Below are 22,901 nucleotides of genomic sequence, written 5' to 3' on the forward strand. Positions count from 1 at the left end.
TGGCAGAAAGTGGATGCTAGAAGCAAAAGTGAACAGGGTATTTATGTTTGATAATTTACTGTTGTGGAGGAATCCTGTTCCAGCCTCCTCCTCTCCCTGGGGGTAGTCTGCTCCCCCTCTCCCCGCTCATGTGTCTATCACTCCAGTTGCTAAGCAACTCACTCTGCCTATGTGCCCGAGGACAGGTAAGAGGGTGGGAACTGAACCCCTCTCTTGTTTTAAGCACTGACCTCATGCCAAGAGGGCAGGGGCTTGAGCCACATCACTCCTGTAGGTGAACAGTGATGCTTTTCAAACTGGTTGGTCAGTCTCAAACAATACCTGCCCTGATTGTGTCTGGAAGATGAGGTCAGAAAGGTTACTTAAGGGTCCCTTTTTCCTGGAAGGCAGAACCATATTGGGGAACATGGAGTAAAAATGGAGCCTCTGGAGCTCTTCTAGGCTGCAGATGAACACATGAGTAACTTACCTCAAACTTATCTAGAAATATAGCTTACTGTAATGTAGAGGCATTTCAAAAGGGGACTAAGCTGGTACTGTTTGCTCTGGACTATTCTGTGCCACTTCCCTACCCTCTTTAACTAATAAAACTCTCCACTATAACAAGCTTGGTGGACTTGCTGGGAGGGGGATTGGGGCATGTCTTATGCTCCCGATGCTCAGTTGATTAAGGGAGGCTACTATCTGTGCTTCAGGCTTAAGGAAGCACCCCAAGTTCTCGCAGTGGGTCAAGAACCCTCAAGGTCTATGAGGCCTGTGTATCCCAGGGGACACAGGGCCTGAATAAAGATCAGACTCCCGGGTGGTGGCAGCGGTTACCCCAGGCTTGCAGATGTGCTCCAGGAAGGGGGTCAGCCAAACGTGAGGTGCCCCAGGAGAGGCACTCAGAGCGTGGTAGGTGGTCAGGTGCAGTGAGGTGGGTGGCTCAGTGGAGGAGCGCTCCTTACTGGCCTGCCACAACTGTTACATACCAAACATAATTTTGTTGTCATCAGTTGCAAATACAAGCAACTATAGAACCTAAAGCAACTATTTATTTCTTCAATCACATTTTTTGCATTGAAAATGAGGCTAATGAATATTACAGTTCCCTAGTGCTGACACGTTTGTCTGCCAGAGGAATGATTATTATCACATGTCATATGAGATGTGTAACAAGTATCTGATCTCCAAACTTGCCTGAAATACTAAGTATTTGTGGTTCATGGCCATCGGTTGATCTTATAAAAACTTCTTGACTACAGATGCTTGGCCTTGACTTCAAATTTATTAGAAAATGTTAACGTTCAAGTGACGAGATTCAAGGTAGAAGGAAGTATACAGAAGACAGGAGCGAGGGGCTACATAGTAGAGGGTGGGGGTAGGAGTGGGAACATAACTAAGTTACATATAAAACATGCAGCTAACTAAGCCCGGGAGCAAGGGGGTGGGAAAGGACGGAGGGGGTGGGGCATGTGACACTTGTTTGTAAAAAAGTATTAAGTATTGTTCAAATACAGAGTAAGAGACCATTTTTGCCACCAAAAAGTATGCAGTCTTAATAGAAAACAAAGAGAAGGAAAGAATAATTCCCATTTTATGCAAGGAGAAATGAGGTAAAAAGGGCCTGAGCAAAAGCTCCCTGTAATCTATAGAAATATTCCTATTGATGCTAATGACCTTTCCCATTGAAATGGCTTTTAGGACAAAATGCAGGTCTATCACATAAGGCAATAGAATTAGTCATTTCTTCTGATAAAATATGCTGTGTCTAGGTGTGGCTGGTAGTTCATTTATACATATTCATTGCTGTTTATTTAAATTGCAAAGTATTTTTTGTTTTTAGAAATTTGATCAGATTTTCCTGCTTTTTACATTCATGTCTCAGCTGCTTCCCAGGACTGAGACAGCAAAGGTAAAGTAGCTACTACGTACAGAAATATGAATTTCTGTTCTCATCCTAAGAAGTATTTCTATGCATCATTCAGCTGCAATAGACAACTCAGGCTTCTGTAGCAAAAATCTATCAAATAAAGATTCTTTGCACCTTATTTAGTCATCTTTTAGGATGCATGTTTCCTATTGTTTAAATGGTGAGGGACAGCAATATTTGCATAGATTCTCGCAAAACACAAATTTAGTCTGAGGATTCTATTGAATAGCAAATGTATTTATCTCTGGCCTAATTAATGGATTCTGGATGATGTCCACTATAGATTCTTACAACTACTACAATTTCTTACAATTATTTTTTATCTGGAAAGCTATAGCCACCAGGAATAAAGTCCCCTGGAAATAACTTATCTTCTGTTCAGATACACACCCTATGCATTAAAAAAGTCACTTTAACAGTACTGATATTCAGTCAGCAGAAAGGAACGCTGCATGGAGTCCAGTCATTAACTACTACTACATTTAAGTGTCTTGCAAAGAGACACTTAAAAAACTAGGGAGAAGAATTTTCAGCACCCCACAGATAATTGCCGGTTACAGAGAAAGGTAGTTATTTTATCTGCAGCTGGCTGCAGAACATAATTCATATTCTCAGGGAATTGCTCTCTCCTTGTTTTGCAGTTATGCTGGATGCCAAATGACCAGTGTGAAATGGTTTTTTGAAAGTTCACTACCTGCTGAGCTTGGAAGCTGCAAAACTGCCTTGGTGGCCCACTATGGCCAGCCCATTAAAAGAAAGGATGTTTGTTCGCCTGTGGGCAACACTGGGGCAATGGCTGTCACAATCTCCCTGACTGCGAAGAGCGTAACACACTACTGACCAAAAGAGTCACTCCTGCTGTCCTCAAGAATTCTGAGAATTATTCTTTGCTGGACAGCTGACATCTATGTATTTTTCGGACTATAAATTCAATGCTTTCACCCATGCCGAATCATCAACACCAATACTTGTACCAACAACCCAGCCCTTGGAACCACCCTCAGCATTCAAGAAACAAAAGATGAGGCAACCCACCATTGTGCCAAGACTGCACATGCTCAGTAAGAACACCTGGAACCCTCTGGAACAGGACTGCCCTTGCCTGGACAGGCCCTTCCCATAGGAGATCAGAGGTAGTCTGCCCCATAAAAGGGGTAGTGAAGGCTGACTCCTTAGGACACTCTCTACATCTGGACCAGCACCATGCCACACCACCTATCCACCCAGATCCTGCCAGCGACCCCCCTCTGGACAACACCTGCTAGACAAAGACCCCTTTCCAGCCTGGATAGGTGGCTATCACCCCCGACCGCCCCTTCAACCAAGGACTTGGACTCTGTTTCTCTTCCCTACCTGGACTCCAGCCCTTCCACTGAGTCTCTTTCTCCTGCTGCCATTGTGAGCGCTTGTGTGTGTGCGTGCGCGTGTGTGAACCAATAACTTCATGGGGCTGTGTAGTGTGTTGTCCGTTTAATAAACCTGTTATTTGTACCCCTAAATTGCATTTTGTTTTACTGTGGTTCAGCCCTGCTCCAATCTCTGCTCCTCACCCCTCCAACTTTGGTCTCATTTCTCCCTCTCCTGCTTCTGGCTCTCTGCCACCTCCAACACCTGTCTTGAGCCCCTCTCTGCCTCCAAACCCCCTGTTTCTTTGCCACTGTCTTATCCACATTGCCTTTTCCCCTGAGCAACCAGGTTTCTGCTTCAGTTTCTTTCCTGGCTGTCTCCTCCTTGCCACCACTTATCTGCCCCCCCATATGTCAGCTGTCTGCCTTAGTTTCCAGCCCCAGGTTTCTGTCTCCCTCTCTTTCCTGGCTGTCTCCTCCTTGCCACCAGGCTTCTTTTTTTTTTCTTTTCCTTCCCATGCACCAGTAACCTCAAGTAACCCTGGGGCCACTTGATCTTAAATAAACCCAAGCCTCAGTTCCTCACTCAGCTTTTCTCTAGTCCACTGGTTCTAATCCTGGTTCTGGCAACTTTCACTCCCTACACTTTAACTCTCTCTCTCTCACCTTAATCTTCCCCCAGGTACCCCAAGCACACACATACATACCGTACCATCCAAGTTGGGAACTTACCTATGTGTAGGTGGGTTGTATGTGTGTGAACTGGTGAGAGTGTGTGTGTGCGTGTGTGTGTGTGTATATATATATATATATATCTCATTATGTGCATGATATACGAATTAGTGATCTGTGTGCGTGGATATTGACAGTTGATTTTTGCGTTTAGTGTGTATGTGCTTGAATTAGTGATAGGTATGCATGTCCCTAGGCTGGTTTGGATGTGTATGTGCCTGAGCTGGTAGTGTGTGTGTGTATGCACCTAATTGATTAGTGTGTTTGAATATGTGCAATTGTATCACACCCTCCTGTCTAACAGTGCAAGATTGAGATCCTGAGAGTTGGCCTGATCCCACACGGCAACAAATCTTAACATTTTAATACTTGACTATGTGATGGACTCTCTAAAAAGTACCAGAGGACAGCTATAAGCAAAAGGGATTAGAAAAGAAAAGGAGATGGAAAATTATACAGTGTCTAATAATATTTTCAAAGTGTTTTTTATTACCTGAGGTTGGAAGAAAGATTTCAAGGTTTAAAGGACTTTCCAGGGTGATTGTTTTTTATCTGACACTGTAGACTTGGTTGAGACAAACAAGACTCGCATTTTAAAAACTACCCACTAATTTTGGGTGTCTACAGTTTGACACTTGAGTATTTTTATGATAGTCATCACACTTTTTTGAATAAATACACTGAAAAAAATGTCCTCTCATAAACTATTTTAAAGAAGACATTAGCAGTGAAGTCATTTTCACTTTCATCTTTGCTACTGAACTGTCCTGCATTTTATCAGTGTTTTGACTCTTGAGATATTAACATCAGATATTTAGAGATTTGTAATATCTGAGAATATTACTGCTAAAGTAGATGAAAGATGCAAGGAACATCAAAGAAGTTACCAAATAAGAGAGACTCAACAGTTCCTTCCTAGGACCGTATCAGCCATCCTTAATCTTGAAACTGCTTTTCAAAGTGTTCTGTATTCCATATCTTAGAAAGCTACTTAAAACTCCATTCACTCCATTATTGCAGTTAAACCACATGCTGTGCAATTTCACAAAGTATCTTTAAAAGTCACTTCTTAGAACAAGTTATTTTGTCAATCACTTTCTAGTCTTTAAGAACCTCTCTTCAACTAAGATAACACATATGAATCACTAGAAAAGCATCATTTTGTCTACAGTATCTCTCCCTTGATGTGATCATTATGTGACTGCTGGTCAGTTTTAAGACTCTCATCTCTTATTTGGCATCTTGGAGATGGACTGTCATTTTTGTCTGTTGTTCTTCCCACCTTCCAACTTTACACACCTATATATCTTTATCACTAGGTTTTGCCAATAACTGTTTTTGATGATATGTAATGATAAGTGCAAAGTATTGTTTGTTTTTTTCTGATCCTACTGGACCACACTGCCTTTTTTTAATTCTACACTCAGATCTTGGGTTTACAAGGACTGATTTGCTCTGTGTATTCATTTCTAGTTTCCACTGTTACAATTTCCCCACCCCCCCATTTAGTTAGGATTGAGATCCATAGTAATTTTCCCAGAGCAGCTCATCATGGGTATTGGAGGCACCTACGTTTCAAATTAACTATACCTTATGTTCTATAGTAATGCTAATTTGCAGGAGAATTTTCCTAAAAAAAATGTTAAGGTTTCTTCTTTTCTTTATTATATGCACAATGATTCTTTCTTTCTTTCTCTTTCTCCCCCCCAAAAAAAGTTATTGCAAAAGAGTTTTGTTTTTTTTTTTTATTCTTTCGTTATAACAAATGTCAGTAAAAGCTTCCCAACTTAAGAACACTAGGCCAATGTAACAAGCTGCTTGGGGAAGTTATAGGCCCTCCTTCACTGGAAGTTTTCAAGAAGCAGCTGGATAAACATCTGTCTGGGACGGTTAAAAATGGCAAATCCTGCATCTCTGCAGGGGGAGACTAGCTGACCTTCAAGATCCCTTATAATCCTATGATTCTAGCTTTTGGAAAACTCAATGACACTCTCAGCTCAGATGAGCTTTTATGGATCAATTTACATTTTTTTTCAAGGTTATCTCTAAGAAGAGAAAGGCTGGAGATTTTCTTTCTGATAAGAATGAAATTTGTGATTCTTCTTTTCATTTTTGGTCTCCCAAACTGGACAAGGGGCCTGCAGCAGAAAGCTCTGAGAACTCAGAATGCTAATTTGCCAGTTCATGCATCAGTCTTTTAAACCAGTCAGATCTGCTGAGATATAATAGGAAAAAATGGCAATATTCATTTACACTGAAACCATCCAACTCCATGAATCCCAGTGTCCTTTACCAGCATGTAATCAATATAATTTATGGTCAACTCACTTTAGCTGGAAAACCCAATCAATTCTAAAATCTATGTATCTCAATACACTACCTAATGACATGTAATTTTCTCTCAGTCCAGAGAAATACATCCAGTATTAAAATCAGTTTTGAAAGTTATTAATTAGTTAAACCCCTACACCTGCTGCCATAAGAAAAATCATCACTTAAATAACAGTAACACTGAAACAGATATGTAAACTGAAGACTGTAATTGGAAGCTTCTCTTCCTAAAGAGGAAGAAAAACTAAGATTTGGTGAAGAAGGGATTTATAAAGATGAACAGGGTTCAGATCAGTTTCTGTACAAGCACAAAACCTGATGCTGCCACTTAGAAGAAAGTAAGATTACAACTGGAAGTGGAAAAATGGATTCAGAGGAAAAGTCTATTTAACCAGAACAGCTAAGTGGAAGCTAGGGAAAGGACCAGGCACCACTTAGGCCTAGATGTGATGTCAAGTGAAAAGCTCAGGAGATGGAAGCTGAAGGTTGGAATAAGATTGATTTAACAATAAGATGCAATTTAAACAGAAAAGCCAAGGTGCTGGAAGCTGGGGGTTGGGATAATATCCATTTAAGAGGGGATTTGATTTAAACAGACCAGAGAGGTAAAAGGTGGAGATGAGAATAAAATCAATATTAAGTTAGCTAAATCAAATCAGTTTGTTAAAAAGCATGCTGCATAAAGTATTTGGGACTAGGGAAGTAATGTTTGCAGCTGAGGGGCACAGGAGCATTTACTAAACATGACAATTTAGTATATGGCCTTCTGTTTAATAGGTATATTATTCATTATAGAAAGGTAGTTAGCTATGGTAGTCTGAAAGTAGGTTGAAAGCAGGTCAGAGTGGCACTTATAGATTAACACATTCAGAGAGGCATGAGCTTTCATAGGCTACTGCCTACTTTGTCAGATGCTATGAATGGACCTGCAGAGTAAAGGGGTACAAAATAGAAACGAATAAAGTCATTTAAATACAAAGGATTAGGAAAGGGGGAGGAAAGGAGGGGACCCTACTGAGCGAGGCAAGAGTTAAAGACATTAAAGGGGACAAAGCAGTTAACCCACTGAGGGACTTGGAGTTATAAAATCTAGGTCTTTGTTGCACAAGACACTTTGTATGTGTTTTATTTAGATCCCAGTAACCATTATCTGAAGTTAGAATGTGTTCTGAGCAGTCACACATACCGTAATGCTTACTATGATTTCCTAGTCCACATGCTTCATAAGAAGCTCTTGCGAGCTGGGCCTCTGCTGCTGGCAGCAGGTGGAAGGAAGTATGGGGAACTGAGCCTGGGAAAAGGTGCTGCCTCTGTCACTGGACACTGCAGTACCCCAGGACTGGAGTCAGTTTGAGGATCCAGCTGAGACTCCAGTTCAGTCCTGGAGCTGGGATTGACTATCAGCAGATTATGTGTCTCAGCCCTGGGACTTTGAGTTGCTTGTAATATCTTTGTGGAGCAGATGATAGCAGAATATGTGCTACCTAATACCAGAAACAGTCTGGAAATAAACCTTCTGTGAAAAGTCCTAACTTTGCTATAATATGAGTGTGCTTAACATGTGCTTTACTGCTTGAATATGCAGATGCTCATGTTTTAAGTGTAGTTAACACATGCTAAGTGTAACATGCAAAAAGGCCCCATGTCCAGGTGACAGGATAAGAATCCAGAGTGGGGTGGGTGATTATTTCAGTTGGAGAGCCACTTAAACAAGCTTTGGTGAGGTGTCAAGGACCACAAGGGTAGCTCCACCCTTTGACAGGTACCCTGCTTCCTGGTCACCATCTTGGTCACCCCCTAATACTAGTCCACCTGACTCAGGAGGTACACGGTCCCACTAGGGGGAATGCCATACTGGATCTGGTATTGGCAACGGGAGATGACATGGTAGCGGACCTCCAGATTGGTAGCCATCTGGGGGACAGTGATCACCTAATAATAAAATTCACCGTAAGACGGCGAGTGGGTAAGGTAACTAGTAGGGTGAAAGTGCTAGACTTTAGGAAAGCTGATTTCAATGAACTCAGGTGATTAGTCAAGGACGCACTGCAGAGTAGGAGATTTGAAGAGATGGAAGCCCAAGAAGGGTGGCTGTGCCTTAAGGAAACGATCCTTCGGGCACAAAGCAAGACGATCCCCGAGTGAGGCAAAAGAGGGAAAGGGGCCAGGAGGCTTCCCTGGCTGACCAGAGAAATCCAGAGCACCCTAAGGGCCAAAAGGGGAGCACATAAAAAGTGGAAACAGGGAGAGATCACCAAAGATGAATATACCTCCTCTGCTCGTGCTTGTAGGGAGGCAGTTAGACGGGCCAAAGCTACCATGGAGCTGAGGATGGCAACCCAAGTAAAAGACAACAAGAAATGTTTTTTTAGATATATTGGGAGTAAAAGGAAGGCCCAGGGAGGAATAGGACCCCTGCTAAATGGGCAGAAACAATTGGTGACATACAGGGGGGACAAGGCTGAACTCCTCAACGAGTTCTTTGCCTCAGTGTTCCTAAGTGAGGGGCACGACAAGTCTCTCACTGGGGTTGTAGAGAGGCAGCAGCAAGGCACCAGACTTCCATGCGTAGACCCTGAAATGGTGCAGAGTCATTTGGAAGAACTGGATGCCTTTAAGTCGGCAGGCCCGGATGAGCTCCATCCAAGGGTGCTGAAGGCACTGGCCGACATCATTGCAGAGCCACTGGCGGGAATATTTGAAAGCTCGTGGCGCACGGGACAAGTCCCGGAGGACTGGAAAAGGGCCAACGTGGTCCCCATTTTCAAAAAGGGGAGGAAGGAGGACCCGGGCAACTATAGACCTGTCAGTCTCACCTCCATCCTTGTCAAAGTCTTTGAAAAAATTATCAAGGCTCACATTTGTGAGAGCCCGGCAGGACAAATTATGCTGAGGGGAAATCAGCACGGGTTCGTGGCAGGCAGATCGTGCCTGATCAATCTAGTTTCTTTTTATGACCAGATTACGAAACACCTGGACACAGAAGGAGGGGTGGATGTCGTATACTTAGACTTCAGGAAGGCCTTTGATACGGTATCCCACCCCATACTGGTGAACAAGTTAAGAGGCTGTGACTTGGATGACTACACAGTCCAGTGGGTGGCGAATTGGCTGGAGGGTCGCACCCAGAGAGTCGTGGTGGATGGGTCGGTTTCGACCTGGAAGGGTGTGGGCAGTGGGGTCCCATAGGGTTCGGTCCTTGGACCGATACTCTTTAATGTCTTCATCAGTGACTTGGACGAGGGAGTGAAATGTACTCTGTCCAAGTCTGCAGATGACACAAAGCTATGGGGAGATGTGGACACGCCGGAGGGCAGGGAACAGCTGCAAGCAGATCTGGATAGGTTGGACAAGTGGGCAGAAAACAACAGAATGCAATTCAACAAGGAGAAATGCAAAGTGCTGCACCTAGGGAGGAAGAATGTCCAGCACACCTACAGCCTAGGGAATGACCTGCTGGGTAGCACGGAAGTGGAAAGGGATCTTGGAGTCCTAGTGGACTCCAAGATGAACATGAGTCGGCAGTGTGACGAAGCCATCAAAAAAGCCAATGGCACTTTATCGTGCATCAGCAGATGCATGACGAATAGGTCCAAGGAGGTGATACTTCCCCTCTATCGGGCGCTGGTCAGACCGCAGTTGGAGTACTGTGTGCAATTCTGGGCACCGCAATTCAAGAGGGATGCGGATAACCTGGAGAGGGTCCAGAGAAGGGTCACTCGTATGGTTAAGGGCCTGCAGACCAAGCCCTACAAGGAGAGACTAGAGAAACTGGATCTTTTCAGCCTCCGCAAGAGAAGGTTGAGAGGCAACCTCTGTGGCACAGAAGGGAATTGGTGAGTATTTATTCACCAAGGCGCCCCCGGGGGTTACAAGAAATAATGGCCACAAGCTAGCAGAGAGCAGATTTAGATTGGACATTAGGAAGAACTTCTTCACAGTTCGAGTCGCCAGGGTCTGGAAAGTGCTCCCAAGGGAGGTGGTGCTCTCCCCTACCCTGGGGGTCTTCAAGAGGAGGTTAGATGAGCATCTAGCTGGGGTATGCTAGACCCAGCACTTTTTCCTGCTTATGCAGGGGGTCGTACTCGATGATCTATTGAGGTCCCTTCCGACCCTAACATCTATGAATCTATGAATCTAACCCCTCATTTTTGCTACTGGAAGTCTCTTTCCTTGCCCTGGAAGTACCCCTTTTGGGAGGGTGGGGTGTTTGCTTGTATATGGTAGACCGGAGGGGGGGTGGGCAGTAGGGGAGTGTAGTTTCATAGTTTGTAGGGTCAGAAGGGACCTGAGCAGATCATCAAGTCCGACCCCCTGCCATGGCAGGAAAGAGTACTGGGGTCAAACGACCCCAGTGAGGTGTTCATCCAGCCTCCTCTTAAAGACCCCCAGGGTAGGAGCCAGCACCACTTCTCTTGGAAGTTGGTTCCAGATCCTAGCCGCCCTGACAGTGAAGTAGCACCTCCTGATGTCTAGTCTAAATCTACCCTCTGCCAGCTTGTGACCATTATTTCTAGTCACTCCTGGTGCTTGGGGGAACAGGGACTCCCCCAATGCCTACTGGTCCCCCGTGACTAGTTTGTAAATGGCCACCAGGTCCCCCCTCAGCCTTCTCTTGTGTAGACTGAACAGGTTCAGGTCCCGTAGCCTCTCCTCATAGGGCCTGTCCTGCTGCCCCCTGATCATGTGGGTGGCCCTCCTCTGGATCCTCTCCATGCAGTCCACGTCCCTCTTGAACTGCGGTGCCCAGAACTGGATGCAGTGCTCCAGCTGCGGCCTGACCAGCATCGCATAGAGGGGGAGGATCACCTCCTTGGCTGTGCTCGAGATGCATCTGTGGATTCATAGATTCATTCATAGATGTTAGGGTCGGAAGGGACCTCAATAGATCATTGAGTCTGACCCCCTGCATAGGCAGGAAAGAGTGCTGGGTCTAGATGACCCCAGCTAGATGCAATATCCAACCTCCTCTTGAAGACCCCCAGGGTAGGGGAGAGCACCACCTCCCTTGGGAGCCCGCTCCAGACCTTGGCCACTTGAACTGTGAAGAAGTTCTTCCTAATGTCCAGTCTAAATCTGCTCTCTGCTAGCTTGTGGCCATTATTTCTTGTAACCCCCGGGGGCGCCTTGGTGAATAAAACCTCACCAATTCTTTTCTGTGCCCCCGTGATGAACTTATAGGCAGCCACAAGGTCGCCTCTGAACCTTCTCTTGCAGAGGCTGAAAAGGTCCAGGTGCCCTAGTTTCTCCTCGTAGGGCTTGGTCTGCAAGCCCTTAACCATACGAGTGGCCCTTCTCTGGACCCTGTCCAGGTTATCCGCATCCCTCTTGAAGTGCGGTGCCCAGAATTGCACGCAGTACTCCAACTGCGGTCTGACCAGTGTCCGATAGAGGGGAAGTATCACCTCCTTGGATCTATTCGTCATGCATCTGCTGATGCACAATAAAGTGCCATTAGCTTTTCTGTATGTGCTTAATATTTACATACTTACATGTTAATTTGGTAGGTCTAAAATGATAAACCCAGGAATAATTTTTGTGAGGACAGGAAATAAAGAAATGGCAACAAATGCCCAAAGACTTATCCTGTAATTAATGGTAGACATATTTATATTAACTTGGTGATGTATTTAATTGTTTAGTTATTGGAATCAACTATTAATATCATTCCAATTGAAAATCAGCATATTGCCATACGATTGAATCTTTTTGTAATGCATACTTCTAAAATTACATTTCTTAGAAGAGGATTTCCACTGTAAATCAAAACAATATTATAGTGAAAACTAGGAAGGAGATTCTCTTCACTTAGCATGTGTTAAGTGTCACAGGAAGTAGTAGTATTGTGACTCACATGGGGAAAGGTATTTGGGTTAGTCATTCTGAAGTATTCAGTTAGGATACTTGGGCATACCTACAAAACAGTTAAGTTCTTACTTGGGGTAGTGTTGGGTAGCCACCGGGTATGGATATGTGCTTTTACGTCCCAGTGAAATCCAACAGCCCCCTCAGGGAGACTGCAACCCATTTTGATCGGTCTAGGTGAGGTCCACTGCTCTCTCTTCCCGCCTGCCACGACTTAGATGTTTAAGAGACATTAATGAGAGGGAGGCGGTGACTACCCGCCTCCACCTAGACCAACCGCCAGGTTCCACCCCAACTTCTGAAGCCTTAGAAAAGGGGTAGCAAAAATGACTAGTCCAAAACAATTCTTTCCTTTCTCCTTTTTTTTTCCTTTATTTTATTGTTTGCTTTTTTTTTTCTCTGGGACAGCTGGAGAAGTTTGGGCCTGGTGTAACTTGGTTCCTGGCACCTCCTCAGGGTTCATTGGAAGCTTCCCCTTAGCTCCAGGCTCTCTCCGTGCTCTTTGCTAATTGCAGCCATGCCCAGCTTAATTGGTGGCGCGCCACTGCTTAACAAGTATAGGAAGCTCCTATTTGCAGCTGAACGGTGGGAGGGAAGGTCTTCTCCATCCTTCTTATCCTGGCTGACTTGGTTTCCTCAATCCTGGATCCGGCTGTGGAGCCCCTCAGACAGAGTGGAGTTTTCCCTCTGCTCAGGATGCTATTGTTCTGGTTGGAGTCTTCTTCTTGTGGAGGCCGCTTCCGGCTTGCTCGGCGGCAAACGATTCACCTTCAAATAAATGAAGAAAAAAGGGAAAATGGAACCGACTGCTTGGGGCATCCACCTTCCCTTCCTTCCCCAGGCCTCTCCTTATCCTTATCTCCCTTCTTCCCCTCTTCTAAAACCCCATAGCGGGGTTGTTACTGCTTCTCCAGCGCCCAGCCAGATGCTTACCTTGACATCGGACCATTCTCCTGGTGTCTGGGGCTCCCTGGCTCCTTTCTCCTTGCCCTCCGGCATCAGCTTCCCTCTCTCCCTGGCTCTGTTCCTGGTCCTCGGATATCGCCCCGGCTGCGGATTCGCACCAATCCGCTTCACCTGCCGAGGTGGTAAATGTGGGCAGGGGTGGATAGGGAGTTCCTGCCACAGTGTGGACATCTTGATCTGGCGAGCTCTGTGCTCCTGGCTGGAGTTGTGCCCCAGGTGAGTACCTTTCGGACCCTCACAGGTAGCCTCTAACTTCCTTGTCATTTTGGAAAAAAACCCTCTCTCGTATTCCATTGGTGCTCTAAACCAAGATTCAAAGTATAGGTGTAGAACACGTGACATTTTCATTCAAGTTGATAATTCATCTGCTTTCCATTTGACTGCTGACAACAGATACTCAATGGCATGCATAAGTTTAATGCTATAATTCAGACAGTAATGTGTTGGAGTTTTTCAATTTTGATAATAATGTATTATGTGTTAATTAATGTACTTGATAACTGATGTCACCTGCCAGTTTCTAAAAGACTGTTTATAAAAATTCAGGAAATGTATCTTTACTCATAATGTATTTGCTCTGAAGATAACCTAGATGTAGTGAAGGCATGTGGCGGTGACGTGCCCCCACAGGCTATCAAGGGGGAGAGAGTAGAGGCCCGCAGACCCCAGACCCCGAGAGCAAGCCCCCGGAGAGGCTAACGTACCTCCCGGAGAGCAGCTGGAGCAGGAGCCGTGCCCACGGCCGCAGCCACGTGAACAGGCATTATGCTGGCTGTTTCATCAGCTGTTTCCAGCGTGGGGAACAGCTGAGCCAATCCCAGTGGCCATACCGGCTGCTGTGGGAAGATTTAAAAACCCCGTTGGAGCAAGGACAGGGAGGGAGCTGGAGAGAGAGAGCACGGGCTGGCAGCTTGTGAGGCGGGCTCCAGACAGGGCGGAGATAATCCAGCCTGCAGGGCTCAAGCAGGCAGCATAGGGAAAGGCTTTAAGCCTCCTGCAGGAGGCAAAGCAGGAGACAAAGCAGGAGGCAGAATAGGAGGCAAAGCAGGAGGACCTGCACAGCCACCTGAAGAGGCTTACACCAAGGAGGCAAGGGAGCTCCCTGCTTGTGGTAGGGGAGAGGAGGCACCTGAGAACCCGAGAGGGGGCTGGGATAAGGGAGACAACCCTGCAGCTCCTCCTTACTCGGAGGAATATTTTCTATAAAAAAAGAAATCTTCCCCAAGAAGGGAGAAAGAGCAACCGGAACCCGGGGACCGGTCTGAGGCCATCATACAGGGCCAGAAAATGTCTGTAACACATCACCCACCGGTTGGCGAGTAGACGGGGTGTAGGGGAGGTGGAGCCCCGTGGAACATCACGTCAGATCGTAAGTACTGCTGTCTACAGGGAGGCCCATCCGAGAAAGATCTCCACTGCAGACCCCTCTTAAAGTGAGTTTAACATCAAAGTCGTGGCAGGCGAGTTGAAGGGAGGGGCCACACCCCGATAGGCTGGGCGGCGAGAGGGGTGCAAGCTCCACAAGACACATAAAAATATTCTAACTCAGTTATTAATTTGGGGTTGGTAAAGTTGCTGCCTGGGTGATTTCATCTTATGAAACATGAGTAGTTCTGATCAGATAAAGAGGAGATTTGAACTTTCTTTGGTTTACCAATTAGTGGGCCTATCGTGTCTTTACAGCAAATGCAGGAATCATCTTTGTAAATTTTGTGGCAAATCTATTCCTCTGACTTCATTTCCTTCTCCAGACTCATATAATTTACACAGCACTCTTCCTGCTCCCAGGTCATAAGATACACATGCACTGTGGAGCTGTGCAGATGGTATATTTACAGTGTAGTATTTAGTGGTAATGTTGTTATCAATTGTTCCATTAAGAAAGTCTGCAAAATATTTATAAAGGTTAATAATATTTTTAACAATTTATTTTGCCTTGCTTCCAGTCTCCACTTTATTAAAACCATTCAGTAACTGTGACAAGATGGTAACAAGCTTCTGGGCTCATTTTTAAGAGAAAATGATTCACAAACAGGATAGTGAAAAGCTTTTATGATTACAGATTTCACATATTCTAGTCTCTCAAAAGGGCTTATATAGATTGATAGACCTACAAAGGAAAAAATGAAAGAAATGAAAGGAAGAGATATAAATAGACTTTTTCATTAGGATGAATGATGGAAGGTATTAACCCCACTACAGCAATGCACCTTTTACATGTCTTCTTTCTCATTCTTTTTGACCTACAATCATCTTCATTCTAAGGAAAAGTTAACTGCAGTCTAAAACATAAGTAAGAAGAGCAATAGCTGGAAATAAATGTTTCCTCAAGCATATATTACTATTCAGAAAGTGTCCATCAGCTGAAATGCTACCCTCCAAATCCATTTAAGCACTGCATACCAACTAAGTAGGCAACAGTTATTAATTTTTAAGCCTGCCTGACAGGTTTCAGTCCAAGAAATAGGCTTAACTTTATGCACAGAATATTGCAGAGTATATTTAATTAAGAAGAATCTGAATCTCAGATGATTCAGGATTTATTCTATGCTAAAATACTGCAGCAATATACAGTACATGCAATTATCAAAGAAGAGAGAGATGCTGTACATATATTAAGAGGCATAAAATAACCTTTCACTGAACTTCTCCCAACATTTATCCCCATTCAATCTGTATATAATTTTTAAACTGACAGGATGATGGCCTACTGAAACAGTGTCCTAGAGAAACTTGCAGAGATGCTCTTTTCTAGAACAAGTTTGGAAAGATGTTTATAAAGACTGTAGAGGTGCACCGATATACTGGTCCCATATCAGATTGTCACCAGTATAAGGAAAATTGATAGTATTGGCAATTGGCTTTTTTTGGCTGATGTGGCTGATAACGTCATTAATAAGTGCCCCTTACATGCGCACAGCTGCAGTGCACCACGCAGATGGTCAGCAGTGCAGCCTGGCAGTGTGGAGAGTCACTGGGTCTGGCTAGTAATTCTGTTGTGAGGGAAGGGGCATGGGTGGGAGATCAAGGCCCCACTGGAGAGGGAGGGAGTGGGGCACGGGAAGGGGCAGGTGCTGCTCAGCCAGAGCGGGGCAGGGCGTGGGATGGAGCTGTGAGCAGCTTGTCCAGGGGATGTGGGGAGGAGGTGGCAGCTCCTGCTGCTGCACACACCCCAGAAGGGTGCCCCTGGATCTGCACGTAGGGTGAGGGCAGGCTGTCGCTGCAGGCAGCACTGGGCTCTTCCCAGGTAGGGGGTTGGGCTGGGGCTGTGCTCAAGGTGGCAGTGGCAGCACTGGGAGGGGGCTATGGTGAATTTTGGGGTGGCTGCAGTGTCCCCATAGCTCCCCTCCCAGTGCTGCCACTGATTGTCCTAAGTGCAGCCCTGCCCAGCCCCACACCGGGAAGAGCCCAGCGCCACCCCAGCCCAAGCCTGCAGTGACAGCCCACCCTCACCCCGCATGCAGATCCAGAGGCACATGGCCCCCATGCCCTCCCGGGGTGTGTGCAGTGGCAGGAGCTGCCACCCCACCATACCTGTGGATGAGCTGCTCATGGCTCCACCCTGCACCCCACCCCAGCTGTTCAGCTCCTGCCCCTGCCCCAGCCCCACTCCCTCCCTCACTGCAGGGGCCTCGATCTTCCCCTGCTCCACACCCCTTCTCTTCCCCTTTCCCCCCACAACAGACTTACCAGCTGGATGCTGGTCTCCAAGCTGCCAGGCTCCATATTGGCAATCAGAATGGTATCAGCTGATATGGCTCATTAAAAATTGGCCATCAGTAATGGCCCAAAAAATCTCTATTGGCACACCCGTAAAAGATCAGTATGACAGAGGATTTATGTCTGTGTCCATGTGTGTGTATTTATTTCCTATTCACCCAGAAGTTATCACTTATCTAGATTCAAGGTTTCTGAATAAAAAACAATTTGTCTATATAGCTGAGAAATGGGCCATCAAACTTGAAGGTGATCAAAAGCGCAGTTGGCCAAGAATGTGCCCAGAGCAAACCTTCCTCTCCCTTTTGGATCCAAATGTTTCAAAATGCAGAGGGAGCAACAAGAAGTTTCAGTGCAGCAGTGTGTCAGAGTGCAGGGAACTCTGGGAGTTATAGTTCTCCAGAGTGGCACTGGATTTCTCTGTTGCTGAGAAGGGTGGGGGACAATTCATCCCATTTATTTGCTGCAGACACGCATGTTGAGCAGCTTCTGCTCTTGATGGTAAAACATGGGGTGAAATCTCCACCCGCAGCATCTATTTCCACTGCTACTGTAAAGAACTACAATCTATGTGCCCTGCACTCTGACACGCTGTTGTACTGCTGCTGATTGATGGTGCCAGAAAGTGCAGGTAGTGTTAGGTGGCACCTGTGAATTCTGTCAGTGGCCCTTTTAGGCAGTGGCTGGGTCAGACGTCCTGCTCATTGACCCCTCCTTATGCTACTGCAGCCCATACTCAAGGAGGCTCATACCTTGAGAGAAATAGTCCTAACCCCATCTCTACCCTGCTCCTTGCTGTCAAATAATCTCCAAACCTGGCCCAATACACCATCAGAAGCAAACTCCCTGCTGATCAACAAACACCAACACAGAACCTCCCTACCTTAAGAACAGCTGTAAAACCTGTCAGAACATTTACATGCCCATCACAATCAACACCCACTACAACAAAACCATCAGACTACATGGGTCTTACACATGTCTATCAAACTATAAGGTATACCTCATCCAAAGCACTAAGGATGTTTATACATGTGCTCTGGGAGCAAATAAGCACTTTAATTAGAGCAACTCTGAAAGTGCCCGGAGTGTCATGTGTATCAGCATCCCTGCACTGAAAAAATGGTGGTGGGGGCACTTTAACAAAAGCTTGTTGAACACCCCCACTGCCATTTTTCAGCTTGGGAATGATGATACACATGACGCTGGAGTCTGCTGGAGCATGGTCATTACCACACTCCAGCAGACTCGATTCATCAAGTCTGCTCCAATGCACTGAAATTATAGCCCATTGAAGCAACCTCTCTGCATGTGTATAGGTGCCCTAAATGTCCTCATGGAAACTATATGGCTGAAACTGAATAACAACTATGTTCCAGAATGAACAACCACAGAAAAAAGCTAAGGGCTAAAGACGCCCAATAACGTGTGGGAGAATACTTTTCACAAAACCATCACTGTTTCTGACCACACAGTCCTTTTTACTCAAGGGAAATCTATAAGATGCTGCAGAAGACAGGCCTGGGAACAAAAACTTGTAACTTTAGGAAAATAAACACCATGAAGTCTCATAGGCAATGGTTTCATGATCATTATAATTGAACTGGTATTTCTTCTAACCTCCCAGTATTCTCCAGGTGACAAGGATTCTTTCCCTTCTGAATGCTCTGGTCTTATATCACTGGTGTTCTACCTTTTGGCCCAGTGGGCCAGATGTGTGGTGCAGGGCTGATGCCACCCCTGCACGTGAGGATTGGACCCATAGGTAGCCACACATTCCAGCTTACATGGTGCTGGGGGCCAGATCTGTCCCACAGGATGAGGGTTGAACACCCCTGTTTATATGATTAAGTTATCTATTCAAATAAACTTCTGTTTGAAGCTACTTCTGATAATTTCTCTTTGCTCCTAGTTTACAGCCCTCCTCCATTCCTTGAAGTGCCTCTTTTCTTTTATATATGGAGTTACAGCCATTATTTTATCTAGTGTTTAGGCTGCATTTGCTTCTTCCCCAGACCTGAAGATGTATACTTTGTGCCTAAAAGCTCATCTAAAATCTTTCCTAACTATATAGTTGGAATAATAAAAGAAATTCCTCCAAAATACCCTGGTGATTTGCATGTTTCCTGGATGATCATAGCTATAAATCTCCAAACCTGTTACACTGACTAATGTGCTACAGGAAGCCTGTAGCAGAGTAGGGAGCTAAAACTTTCTGGTTAATGTCCTAACCTTTAGATCATCCTGCTCCTCTAGTTCTATATCTGCTTATACAACTAATTATTTGTTCAAGAATGGTTATGCTTTTCTATAAATCATGATTTTTCATGAATCCATGGTAATATAATCATATTTACACATCCTCAATTTTCTTGTTCAATAAAGACTCAGTGTTTGGCTAGATTCAAGACTCCAAATCTCTTATTGCTTTGTGCTCTTTGGTTTTATAGTACCATATAATATTTGGAACAGCTAGTCTACCCCATTCAATGAGTCTGTAGCTGCACTTACTTTTTCTTTTTTATTTCACATAAATTCTAGCAACATTTTCTCTGTTCCTGTCAGAGTGTTATTTGGGATATTTATGGGCAGATTTTGAAATAATAAAGCTATTATTTGCTCTTTTTTAAATAGCATGGTTTCCACAAACTAATGAAAGCTGATGATAAGAAATATAGACACAAACAATGCATTTTAGTAAGATCGAGTAAGGGAGGTTAGTAAAGGAGGAGAATTCTAAACTAGGACTCAAGTTTTAATCTATTACTTCAAAATGATTATTCTCTTAGTCTTGACAAAAAAGTCCAGTACAGAAACAAGCACGTTTGTCCATATTTGTAAATGTCTACACTGATTTTTACTGTTGAAGCCTCTTTTCAAAATTTATCTGAGATTTATATCTAGTGCCCCTCATTGTGCTGTATAAGCACTGTGCTCTGGCTGCTGTACAATAATAAGGACCTTTGGAAATGTCAGAAAAGTATCTTGATTTCACTACAAATGCATAAAGACAAATTATCTGAGATAATTGAAGTCTTAACATGGAAAGTCTGCTTGAGAAACAAACTATAGTTAGTAAAATATACTGCCGTAGTTCTGTTGACTATAAAAGCATACTCAAACTTTAGCCTTTGGCCACAGAATCTGGAAAATTTATAAATTAATAACAATTATTTATGGAGTATAAAGAGCTACAATAAACTAAAATTTCACTGGATAGATAACATGATTTCTACTTGCATCAAAAAACAAAACACTGTAAGCAAGGCTGCCATTGGTGTGTAATGAAGAGACCAGCAAAAGCTGACTGCAGGTACATGTACCTTCCAAAAAAATGTGCACTGAGCTGATGTTGAATTTGGTATCATTGTACCACTAGATATATTTTTCATTTTAATTACATATGCTGGGGCCCAAGCCTAGGAAATACTGAACAGTAATTTAATTTCCTGTTGAACTCGCATAATAAAAAAACTGAGCAGCTTGCAGGAATGACTTCTTGGTATGGACCCAACTGTGCTTTTCACAGATGTCAAGAAAACTCACTCTGACTTTTGTGCAGTAGAATCATGGCCTAATTGAACAAGCACATTCACTTGACCATAAACCTTTAGCTGCTGAATATAGATTATATGGTATAGCGTTTTTAGAAGGTGATTACATTTTTCAATATCATGCTCTATTTGCTGGTGGGAGATAACTGCTTTTTATATTTCTTTACATATATCAGTAAAATAACTGATGTGTGCAGCATGGCATTAAGAATACCTGTATGGACTGAACAGCAAAAATATTATAAACAAAAGTAAGGAGATGTAAATTATAAAGATAGTCTACAGAGAAGTGTTTGCATATGTGCCCTATCAGCATGTCCTTTCTAATCAGCCCATGTACCTTCCTAAATCATTTGATGCTACCGTTCTGTGAAGTTTGTTGAAATGAAGCTCCCAGATCTGAAAATCTGGTTCAAGATTCAGTCATATCAAAACATCACCACTACCATCATCACCCTCATCATAAATTATCCTCTTGACCTCTTAAGCAAGGTCTCTGGTTATACATTTAAAACTGTTAGCTTTTCTGTTGTTACAGGTCATGTCTACATAAGATGCTAAATGTGCACTAGACTCATTGTACTGCACATTAGTGCATCATGGGTGAAAACCGTGCTAATACATGAATGCACACTAGTATTAGTCTACTGTGCATTAGGAACACTTAACAGGTATGTGGTGGTGCTACTGCGCAATAGTGCCGGTTACTGTGCATTGATTTAGTATCTGGTAATAGAGGTACTAAATGTAATACGCATTAACTACAGCACATTAATGAATGTGTAGATGCTCCCACAGTGTACTGTAAACTCCTGCTTAGTTTGTTGCCCATTGTCATTAGATCTCTATCAGAACTTTTGCTGTTTAGGTTTCTCCTTCCTATCAAAAATCCATGTTTCAGGTTATTTTCACATGTTTTCATTTTTCTAGTCTATTTTGTTATTCTCTGCCCTTGCTTTTAATTTCTCTTGGACTTCTTTGTATTATATATCTCCACATTATCATTATCCTTGAATTCTATACACTAATATGTTATTTTCTTCCTGGTTCAGAATCTAAATGAAATGTTAAGCAGACTTGACCTTGAGGTCTGTTGTATCCCTCTATACATTTCCCTTCAACTCAATATATTCCTGCTTATAACAACATTATAATAATTTACTTATGGTTCTTAGTTCAGGTTTCAGTGAAAAATATCAGTGTTTCTTTCTGAGCCATTTTGAACAACAATTTCCAGAATTAGGAGTTGGCGAGACATTATCGAACTTTTTGCTGAGATTCAAAGGAATTTCATCTGCTTTATTTCTTTCACTCACTATTTCTCTTTCTGGAGAGATAGCAACACAATTTTTCTGTTAAGATTTATTCTCCACAAATGTATGTTGCTTATTGCTAATCTCTAGCTGGGTGCATCTACACAAGATGCATTTACTACACATTAGACTAATCTAATGCACAGTAAAGTGTCACCATCTATACTTGTGCCTCATTTACTGAGTATTAAAGTAGCCTACTGTGCCATTTGCTAGTACCAATACATACAGGTACTAGAAAAACAGCACATTAACTACTGTGCTGAAGGGGACAGGTAAAGCCCGACTGGGAACAGTTTGCTTCTGGTCAGCCCAGGCAGCAGGGGGCCACAACTGCTCCTTGGCTAAACTTCAATCTCTGCAGTGCAGAGGGAGTTGTCCAGGCTACAGGGCAGCTTCTTCCCAGCCATGCAGAGATTGGGTATAGCCTTAGTCTCTCCAGGGCAGGAAGACCTGTCCTGGCTGCAGGCAGCTCCCTCCCAGCTGCAGGATAGAACAGCAGCTGGCTTCAATCACCAGACAGCTGGGAGGGAGATGCCCTGCAGCTTAGATACCTCTGTCCCACTCCCTGAAGCCAAGGCCTTATCCCTGTGCCCTCAGCCAGCCTGAGGCTGGCACCTGGGGGAGCCTGGAGCTCCCCCTGGCTGCTTCAGCAGGGCAGAGCATGACAGGAACAGCCCTGGACAGAACTGCTGTCATCAGGAGCAAATTTGCTCCTGACAGACGCACGTTTAGATGCATGTCCAGGCACAGTTTAATGTACCTGAATTTTCTACAGAAGAAATTTTCTTCAGAGAGTGTAGCTCAGGGGTGGGCAATTATTTTGGGCAGAGGGCTGCTTACTGAGTTTTGGCAAGCCATCGAGGGCCGCATGATAGGCAGCCAGGGGCAGATAAATATTAATTTTCTAATTTTTTTAGGGGCCCCACAGGCCAGATAGAATGGCCTGGCAGGCCACATCTGGCCCCCAGGCTGCATTTTGCCCACCCCTGGTGTAGCTGCACATACTATGTAGTAATTTTTATCTTGGCATTTATTCCACTAATTTCCTGTTGAGAAAAGTTACGCTATACAAATTTTTCTATATAAGAAAATAATAGCCAGGACTACCACTCATTTGAAGAATGGACCACTTCCAGTACCACTATCATTATATAAAAGAAAT

At 44.1% G+C, this 22,901-nt stretch overlaps 1 protein-coding gene across 2 annotated transcripts in view; it reads right to left on the reverse strand.

The window, feature by feature from the left end:
- NKAIN3 (sodium/potassium transporting ATPase interacting 3) overlaps nt 1-22,901 on the reverse strand; it is a 679,417-nt gene that overhangs the window by 16,192 nt on the left and 640,324 nt on the right. The gene's annotated exons all lie outside the window — the stretch shown is intronic.

The sequence above is a fragment of the Alligator mississippiensis genome, chromosome 3 (genome assembly GCF_030867095.1).
Source record: "Alligator mississippiensis isolate rAllMis1 chromosome 3, rAllMis1, whole genome shotgun sequence".
Classification (NCBI taxonomy): domain Eukaryota; kingdom Metazoa; phylum Chordata; order Crocodylia; family Alligatoridae; genus Alligator; species Alligator mississippiensis.